General features: G+C 41.4%; 1 long non-coding RNA gene across 3 annotated transcripts in view; it reads left to right on the forward strand.

Moving 5' to 3' along the window:
* LOC124188383 overlaps positions 1 to 9059 on the forward strand; it is a 77081-nt gene extending 68022 nt beyond the window's left edge. For 2 of the 3 annotated variants that reach the window (XR_006872343.1, XR_006872345.1), the window contains 3 exons: positions 8535 to 8733; positions 8794 to 8927; positions 8995 to 9059. This is a non-coding gene — a long non-coding RNA (uncharacterized LOC124188383). Of the gene's footprint in view, positions 1 to 8534; positions 8734 to 8793; positions 8932 to 8994 lie in introns of all 3 variants that reach the window. The other variant, XR_006872344.1, reaches the window with a different exon arrangement.
* Positions 9060 to 10641: the final 1582 nt, after the last annotated feature.

Here is a 10641-nt window from a genome sequence, read left to right on the forward strand (position 1 = left end):
CAACGAAAAGGAAGTCGCGTTTTGCATATCGTCCAATTCACGAGAGCCGACCTTCGCTATACATTTACAAAGTTCGGTTTATATCCATCAAGGTTTTTTCTTTCCCTTTTTTTTTATTAGAAAATAAGAAAAGTTGACGTTTTCCCTAGTTTGGTTGCCATCAAACGGCCTGTTATTTAAAAGTTGAAGAATATTCTTCTCGTGGCGCTTTCCTTCCAACATTTTCGTGTATGCCGTACATTTAACTATTAACTCGTCTACAACTTCTTACTCCACTTTGCCCTTGCCTGAATGTACAAAGTCGTCCAATCCTCTCCAATTGAATCCATTTTTTTAAACCTCGGAGAATCTCGGTAATATTTATAAAACATTTGCGAACACGTATTTAATATTGAAAGGATCGCCCTTTTTTGTTTTCTTTCGTTTGGCAATTCAATAATAGATTGCCAGGGAGAAGGAGAATGTGATCTCGCGGCAATAGTACACAACCGGTAGAATGCTAGAATCACGCAGGAAAACATTGAATCCAAATATATCGACTAGCTGGTGTCTCATCCAGTCCAATAGCTCGTAAACCAAAGCAAACAAACAAACACGACACAATATAACGGAGAAGTAAGAGAGAGGGGGACACCGGGAACGAGGTGTACCACGTCGTGCTGCCTGTACACATCAGACGGTGGACGTTGGAAGTTTTATTGCTCGACATAAAACAGCTGTTGCATTGTTCGCCATTAAATTGAGCTGGCGCCCACTTTAGAAACACACATGCATGTATCCGGGACGGCGCATAAATAATAAGCGCGTGTAATGGCATTAGTAGCAATATGTTTGGCTGTACCGTAGGACCATAGTTTAATTATTTCAAATATGTAGAATTGATATTAGCCGGCAAGGAATTAATTAATCAAACGCTTCATAACTGCTTTGTGAACAACGAGAATAATTGAATTCCCGTACATTCAAATTAAAATTTAAAAAAAAAAAAGTCTTGGAGACAGACGAGCGTTCGTCAAATATTCAGTTGATCTAAAGTTGCCACGTGTCACGTTGTTGAAAGAGAAAAAAAAAAATGTCTACTTGCTGGAATTGAATTTTCAAAGCGTCACGACGAGCCAAACAAGCGGGAGAGAGTCCTCCCGCGTCCAGAGCTCTCTCTCTCTATCCAATGGGCAGTAGACCGGAATGATCTGGTCATCATCTGGGATATCCTTTTTTGTTTTTTCTTTCCTTCTATTTTTGATTTTTTTCTCTTACCTTCTTTTTCTTCTTTTCTCCCGGTCCCGGTCCCTTCATGCCGCCAGCATTCGGCTGGATGTCGTGCAATAATGCTTTGGTGTGGTTTCTGCACGGATTCTCATCGCCCTCGCTCCTATAATATCCATTTCATCCAAAACTGCTGAATGAGCCCACTCTCTTTTATCTCTCTCTTTCTTTCTCTCTCTCTTCGTTTACTGTCTGAGTTCCGACTACTTTGGAGTCGGAAGCGATTTTGAACGACGTCAAAGCTTGGGGGGTTTATACGGTCGGCAAACATTCATCACGTTGATGTCGTTTCTTTTGCTTTATTCTCTTTGTTTTTTTGCCCCTCTTTTTTTTCATGGCGACGACGTAACAGTCGCATTTGACATTGTGTCTGCAAGAGAGAAATAGGAGGGAGGAAAACGAGCGTCGGCAGTAGAGTGGGGTTGGGGTGTTTCAGGGTAGGAGAAACGGTCGATGTTTGTGTCTCGCTTTTGATTGAAACGGAAGGAATGAAAACGAAGATGTATGAGGGCCCGGTACCCCCGGTCCGGTCATAGAGCCCATCTATTACACAAGTCTGGGTGGGGGGCTATATAGTGCATGGACATGACAGACAGACATCACGAACCATTTCAAATATGATAGGCTGGGTCCGCTGGGAGAAAGAGAAAGGACATTGCGCTGTGAGATTCTTGGAAATTCGTGATCAACGGCTCGTCTGTAGCAATCGTGATTTATCGGGCCAATAGGTGAACGTGTGCAGCCGAAGGACGTGGCACTGCTGGAACGACTAGACCGTACGTACCTAAGATCGTTGCAAGGACAATTGCCGGAACATCAATACCTAAAAGCAGTGGGCCAGCAATGGGTCGAAACAATAGCCAGCGCCGAGCATTCCTTTTTGCATCATTTAGTTACACCATTGAGGGATGACCAAAAGGAGCTCATATGCGTGAATTATTCCACGCAAGTAAGAGAGAGACAAATGTAGACGAGTGCGGGGTCAGCTGACCCTCAATCGCGGCCCCAGCAGCAGCAGCAGCTGTCAGTGCTATTGGGTACGCTGCAAGTTCTGCACTTCAGGTCATGTGCTGGTGCTGTGGGATTCGGTGCTGTCTGGCGTGTTGCGAGAAGGTGAAAAATATATCCACGCGGAATGAAAGAGAACAGCCCAGAGAATTGGGAATGAGTCGGAATCGAGCGTGTCGGGACCCGTTACGAATCTCTCAAGTTGGATCGATTCCGAGATTGGGGTCCGCACCCAACATCTCTCTTTTTCTCTCAAGAAAAATGATTACAGATATTTTCAACGTTCTCCTATAATAAAGATTAAAGAATAGCTGCCACGGTTCGGAAAGGCCCCCATCTGTTTACGGTTACAAGAACTTGTTTCCAGGGCTTTCGAGGCCAGCAGCTGATTGTTAATCAGCCCGACCCGTCAGATCTCAATTGCTGTTTACATTACAGCGCCATGGTTGATGAAAACCTAAAGTGAAAGATACGCCCGCAATCCGCATGGATTTATATTTGCACTCTGTGGATGCGAATCTATTCGTTTCTTATGTAACAGCCCGGCTATTAAAGGGAAACTCCTTTTTTTTTTCTTCTCCCCCTGTGGGACTTTATGGTGTTCAAAGTTCTGCTGGGCCTGACCATTCGTCATCGACAATCGACCAGTGAAGAAGCGATGGGAAGGAAAAAAATAAAAATAAAGTAAAAAGGGGGGAGGGAGAGAACGTGTGATGGTTGCGTCATTGAACCGAAAAACCAGGGCCAACCATCAAAAAGTTTCATATTCGAGCAGCCTGATGGCGCCCCGAAACTCGATAGAACAGGTTAGCGTTTTCATTTCACGCTCCAGCTCATTCTCTCTTCCCATGTTCCATCATAAACGTTCCAGCGGATAGAGAGAGGTTCGTGCCACTCCGCTTTTTCTTGGTTTCTCTCTCCCCTCTCTGAAAAGGGGGAAAAAAAATACAGTGCGCTATATAGAAGAGGCCCCTGTGAAAAAAAAGACTGTTAACTCTCCCCACTTCCAATTTCTTCTCGGCTTGAAACTGAAAAAGAAAAAAAAAGATTGGACTCTTTTTCTCTCGTGCTCACGACTACTTTTTTGTTTTGGCCTTTTCTGCTCCGCTCTTCCACGAATATAGGCGCATTTCTCCTCCAATTTCGTTTCCTAGTGTTTTTCTTTTATTATAAAATAGAAAAAAAAAAAACGATCCGAGAGTTGCTCTGCCTGCCAAGAATTGCGCGCGGCGTTCGGTTACTGCCATAGCCTCTTTACACACATTTTCCACGTAGTGTGCTCTGTGCACTCCAACCCAACTACGTATATATACTGCTGTGTGCTATTATTATTTATTATTTTTGTCTTTCCTCCTCCTCTAGCTGACAAGTGATAAATATCCTGGCGATTGGTTCTGCCGTTGCTTGGCAAGCTTGGCGTGAAATTCAAATGTCGAGCCTCGTTTGATTTGGTCTGGAACATGCATTGAATTTGAGATGCCTCTTCTCCGGCTCCGCGCTTATATTTCCTTTTTCCTACTATATAAGGGAACTTTCTTTGCTCCATGTTATTACAACAGGGGAGAGAGAAGAAGAAAAAAAAAGGGGCTCCCCTCCATCTTTGGCCGTAACCGATTGAATGACACTGTAGAAAAACAGCCGCGCGCTGTTCTTTTTAGAGGGAGGTCCTTTGCACAGTCTGGCGTGTCACAGCAGCACCGCCTGGCTCTAAGATATACGCTTCCACAACTTTTTCCTTGTTGTTGTTGTTGTATTGATTCTCCGCCGGGCGAGAAGCTCTGCTCGCAGCGCAATAAATTCCGTACTCAAAAGTCGCTCTGCTTTTCCGATGAAATAAAACAAGAAGAACTGTGGCAAGCGCCGACGATGACGGCAGTCCATATATCCGCGCGCTCATAAGGACGTGAATAATATAACGGTAATAATAATAATAATAACATGTGTCGCTACCGCCGCATTTCGCAGGCTTCGCACGGACACAGTGTACACACATAGGACGAAAAGGTCGAATCAAACGCAAAAAGTCTCGGGCTACCAAATGGCTGCGTGTTATGGACTATCAGATTTGTCGACTTTTGCATTTACATTGTATAAGTAATCAGTATACTGCAGTAGATACTACTTTCTTATATGTCTGAAGTAAAACGACGACGGCTACCGTTTGATAAAAATGGACTCCGGTTCGAGCAGTTCAACGAGGACATGTTCAACTCCCGTCAAAAAATGAGGCAAAGATGTTGGGAAAATAATAAAATGTAAAAACCAAAGAGCGCGAGTGGGAGACGGCAAAAGTTTTTTGCGCTGCTGCTGTGCATGAGAGGTCGTATATACATTATGCAATGCATTGTTCCGTAACGTCGTTACGATGCATCATATATATCCCGTGTAAAGGAGGGTAAAAAAAAAATCTGCCAAACAAAAAAAAAACTTGGCCGGGGACGAACGAGAATGGACGTAATGGACGGAAAGAGGCGAAGCGGAGCAGCACAGCAGTCGGGATTGAATCCAAATCGGAAATTTTCCGGGTTGTTGGGTCCTGCTGGCAATTGGCTGGATGTACTCTATGGTATGCAAGTCGAATGAAGGAGAAAAATGAGCCCGACGTCATCCAATAACAACAACAACAGGAGCCCCCATCAATATATACTTATAATATCAGCCAGCGAAGGAAAAAAAAAGAAAGGAATTCCCGAATATATCTACTGTTAGCCCGATTAGTTTTCAGTTTCTCTAAAGATATCCGTGTTCGGGGTTTTGTTTTCGTATCCTTCCTATATAACGAGGAAAGAGTATTATAGAAAAAGTCTTGTAGAAAATACAGTATAGGGCTTCTATATATTGCGCTGCGGTGTAATAGAATCGAGGCGAAGAAATCCTAATGCGCATCGCCGAGATTTCCTTATTATTATATTCCTTCGAGTTTTGTTTTTGCTGGACGACAGCACATTTCGCGCTGATGTTGCTCGCCCACCAGCAATTAACCGGCGGCAGCCCAGCGCCAAATGTCACCATCGGGAAAGCGTGTAGCACGGCCCAGACAGTGATCCAATAAGCCGACGACGACGAATTATATGGTCATTGCTTCAATAATCCTCGTATAATGCTCGGGCGGCAGTAGTTATATATATATATATATATACGCGTAGCTCCCCCACTTCCCTTATCTGTGATTGTTTTTTATTCACTCACGGCGTACATTTACTTTGAAATCGTTTCGTTTGATGTGTTTAGCTCTAACTTTTATGTGCCGTCCATATGCTTCCCTGACTTTCGACTTTCAGATGATTGCATTATTGTTATCGTTAGCAGTCGAAATAACGGGGGGAAAGGAATACTGCCACCTGTGCGAGCTTGATGAGTTCGTTAGGTTTCCCCTCTGCTCAACTTGTAACTCCTTCATATAACTTTGATGGCTGTCTCTGTAACCTCGCTGATGGGATTGAGTGGATTCGAAGAATCACAACCAAACAAGATGTTTCTTCGTTTACTATTCAGATTTAACATGTATATATTTTCTTCCCCGGTCGCAGCAAATTATCAGTGTTTTCCTCGTATTCATTAAAAGATGCAAATGGACATGATGCGGAAACTTGACGGCACCAATAACAAGTCTGCTGATCAATTCTCTGAAATATCTTGTTCTTGGGCTTGATTGCTTGTTGGCGAGAATACTGAATATCACGTAATACACCCACATGGGATTTAATACGAAATTAATTTTGAAATCTACTTTGACTGAGCTGTGTATAGGAAAACCTGTGATTTATGCCGTTCATTCTGTAGCGTCAAAGAAGCGCAGAGCATGAGGGGAAAGTAATATCACGTGAATCGATCAATGTGGCTCTTTGATGTGGACCATCATCTCCCCCCCCCCCCCCTCATCCTCAAAAAGCTTATTTGAGCGTATTTTAAGAGCGCTGCAATCTCTTGGTACATATATAACATAACTGCTGAGGCTTCTGTATTTGATACGGTTCCCTCTGTACAAACGTCTATACTCTATAGGCCTGGAGAGAGCCAACAGCTTCATTATCAACTGCCGACAGATGCGTAAGCTCCATTTATTACGAAACTCTTCTTTCAACTGACAATTCCAGTAGCAGACTTTTCTGCTCGTGAAGAATGGCGAGCAGAATAGGAGAAGCCTATAGAGAGCCCTGGCAGCAGTAAAAAGCAACGGGCTTGTCCTTCCGGGTTGTATTTATCCCATCTTTCTTCTGTGCGGATAGGAAAGAGAATCGGTCAGGCGAGCGATTTGAAACGTATTCCGCCTCTCTCTTTCTCTCTCATCTTCGTGAACGGGAGCACTCGTGACATGGGGCGGGATGCTGTGTAAGATCCCCCCCCTCGTCAATACAGTTCCACCCACTGCTCCACATGTATACAAAAAAAAAGAAAACGAAATTGAAGACGGCATTGAATCGTTCAGGCTTCAAGTACCTCTCACCTCACTCACACATTCGGCCGCCCTGTATATGTGTGTGAGCGCTGCTGCTGCTGTTCCTCGGTGTATTGCATAGCGTCAAGTGTCGGCAAGGGCGAGAAGAATCGAAAGTTGATTAAAAGACTTTCATTCAACCTGTCTCTCACTTCTTGTTCTCTTCTCTTTTTTTCCGGCGGCTGAACAAGTCGAGTGGATCTAAACGGCTCCGAAGCCTCGTCCCACTCCATTTCATGTTGAAATATAACTACATAAGCAGCAAAGTTCACCCGGAGAGCAAGAATCTCGATCTTCTCTATTTTTAGGTTCTAAATCGATTTTCCCGGTCATCCTTAATATCTTTCGTTCTCCTCGAACTGGATACCCATTGAAACTTATTTCAATAACCTATTTTTCATTTCCACCATTTTTTTTTTTTTTTTTTTTACTTTTTACTTTTGTTCACGTCTTCATTAAATGTTTGACAATGATTCTGGCCATGTAAAAGAATAAGAGTGCCACTCTACTGTTCAACGATGGAAATGAGCCAATACGAAATTCAAATTGGATACCAAATTGTGTTTTTGTGTGAGCCAACCAATCAGGTTGTGCGGGTGCCATTCTCGCGGAGAGAATGTTCTATTTTTCTTTTTGTTGTTGTCTTCTTTTCATTCTTTGATCCTTTGGAATACCGCACACTTGATTTGAATTCACTCGTGGACTGCAGGCTGAGGCTTTTTCACTACACGGCGAGGACAACAGTTAAAATAAATTTTCTTTGCGGGGGGAAAGTCAAAAGTCACCAGGGAAATCCTATCGTATTCGGCAGGGCAACGAGAGTAGCTCCGAATAATGTGATGCCTATATGCGCACTCCTATGAGCTCCGGTTTCCGAATTGAATACGACAACTCCTGATATCAATTTTTATTTCCGTCTGGCGACGTTAAAAGTATACCATTGAAATGATTACCGTCCCAGCTACTTAAATTTGGGAAGGAATAGAATGGCAATGCTGTTATCACCATCAAAGTGAGGTGCATCATAGACTTTTTCCCCATTTATTGCGCGTCATCTTCGATCGAAAGGAAATTGTTTAACGTCAACGCCAGACTTTATCAAGGAGAAGAAAGAGTGGGGAAACATAATCTAGTTGCAGAGCTACATCTGTAAAAGGGGACGAGCCATTATGGTGAACTGGAGAAAGAAGGAAGGTCAAAGGAGAGCGGAACAGTTATTAATCATGTTGCAGGGAAATGTGGGCGGTTTCTTTTGTGAAAGGCCAGTGATAATCCGACGAAGCTTTTGATTCGAGAGAGACATTGATTCACGGGTTTCGGCTGGTGGGGTCATGTCTGCTCGGGCCATTAGCTCGCAATGACGAGCGCACACTGGGACAATGTCAGACGTGTCACACGGATGGAGCTCAATAGCGTTCAGCCAGCTCCTCGGCTCCTCCTCCTTTGCTTGTTTTCTCGCTATCCTTATAAATCACGCGATCAACAGAGAGTCAGCAACGACTGAAAGAAAAAGAAAAATATGGGGTGGAGCGTGTAGGAGAAGGTTACTGAATGATTTCTACTGTAAGGGGTGATGAGGAGGAACATACCATAAATTAAATAAATCACACAACATTGGGATATTCAGTTGTCTGCGTTTGAATCCTTGTAACGGCCACCCTCTCAGTCTGTTGTTTTGTGATCTAAATAACTCTTTCCGAATTATTTTTATCGCCTGGAAAACTCAGTCATACATAACTTTGACACATCTATTACAAAACTTAAACGGAATTGAACTTTTTTCTAATGACGTAATGCGTCGTTCGATTTCTTTTGCCATCAGATTGAATTAGCCGCCGTTATTTATTGGGCGACTACCACTTGTTTTCCCGTTTTCGCGGCAACGTTGCTTTTTTCGTCTGCAGTGCGTCAGCTTATGTGGCCGATTCCGATAGGCCGATAGTTCTGACAGACTGACACTAACAATCTGACAGCACCTTCCGAGAGAGCATTTGTTAAGTACACTGAATTGATTCAAAAAGGTAAATGCAATTAAATTAAGACTTTAAAAATATGGTGTTTTTTATTTTATTTTTGTCCAGGAAAATGATTACAGATATCCAGTTGGCTATCTTTTCCAATGTTTTGGGAGTTTCACTCTTCCTGATGGTCATTCTCTACCATTACATTTCAGCCAACAACCCTAAAGCTGCATCTTCATAAGTGAATTCCACTGGTTGGTATTAAATTAAAATTTACTGTGAATAATTTTACAATACATATAATTTTTAAATGTTTAATAGGTATCAATATCTTATGATGATTGTACAATGATCCAGTACGGAAATACATCCTATTGACTATTGTATATTTTTCTCCAACTATGCATTTAAAAAACCTTCCATGAACAGTCTAGAGTTCATTGTAGTGCTCCTATATGCACAGAATTGCAAGTATGGTGTGATACTTGCAATTTAGTATCACTGTATCAATGATGCTTGCAACAGTAGTATCTGCCAATAAGTACCAGGAGACTAACGATTTATCACGTTTTTAAGAATTTTGTTGTGATCAAGTTCCCCATCAGGGTTTAAGTAATTTTTTCAAAATCATAGTTCTTTATTAATAATAAATTGTTTATCTACTGTTGGTTACACAGTCCAGGTAAAAAGTGGCCTTAAAATGCATACAGAAGAACAAAAATTATTTTAATGCTGCCACAGAAGAACTAACAACCAAAGGTTATGCTATCTATCTATCTACAGTATAGTTTGTTTGTGGTTGCTAAAGTTTTCATATTTCTCCATTTTTAGTAAGGAGTTTTGGTAAGACTCTTGCAAGCTTATTTTATTATTTGCGATGGTTGAGTGATGGGCTGGGCTGATAGGCTGCAGAAATAGTACTACCACACTTTTTGTCTAGCCACTTATAGGGAACCTGACGTTTTATTCGAAATAAGAACACCCAGTTTTTATTATTATTTTCCGGCTGTAAATGCCACTGGTTAAGGAAAATCAGCATATTTTAATATGGTATAGAGCAAAACAATTTTAGTTTTGTCGATTCCCTGGTTTGGAAAGTGGCTGCTATTTAATGCTAAATTTACATTGATGGTCACGTTTAAATTCGGCTATGAATATAATTTCCTCGACTTGCAATCCCATGGAAAAGGTGGCTTTCATCCTTTACATTTTAACTTATTTATTTATTTATTAATAGGCTACTTCGATTATTAGCTTCCCAACATTAATTTTACGAAGGGTTATTGAGTATTGACTTTTTACCTTAAATGATTTCGTACTCGTTTAGGCCTACCCTTCAAACGCTACCAAGCCTGTTTGCTTCTCGTCTTTGCCTGGTGAGCTTTAAAAACGTTTTCGTCGCAATGCATCAATTACTCATTAAGTCGTTATGCCTTTTAATTTAACTTGATTGAATATATACAAATTTTTGTTTTATTTCCCAGATCCAGACATGAGACATCCAGTTTATTAGTTAATTGCTTAATTCCTTTATCTTTGTCTTTTTTAAAGTAATGAAAAACATGAAAACATTATCATTTTCTTTACCTCAAGAAAATAGTAAGACTTCTTAAAAAAAAAATACAAAACATTATTAATTGAATTGGAATTTTCCAAGATTGTAATTTGTAATGATCAAATCTATCGTTTGTCAGAAGTTGGCGGTAAAAGAAGTCCACCAGGTGACGTTTCATGTCATTGTCCCATGCATTGTCCATAAATTTTCGTCTGTTTGTCCAAATCCGACAGATAACAGAAGGGGGAATGTGCAAAGTGCAATGTGTGGTTTTGTTCATTCATTACGTCGAAATAGAAAGGAAATCCACATTAATTTGATTGAAGAGAATGACCAAGATAGTTATTTTCTAAGACAATAGATATGGAAAATGTGAATTGTAACATTTGCGCCTTAATAACTTCCGATGTGTC

The sequence above is a fragment of the Daphnia pulex genome, chromosome 2 (assembly GCF_021134715.1).
Source record: "Daphnia pulex isolate KAP4 chromosome 2, ASM2113471v1".
NCBI lineage: Eukaryota > Metazoa > Arthropoda > Branchiopoda > Diplostraca > Daphniidae > Daphnia > Daphnia pulex.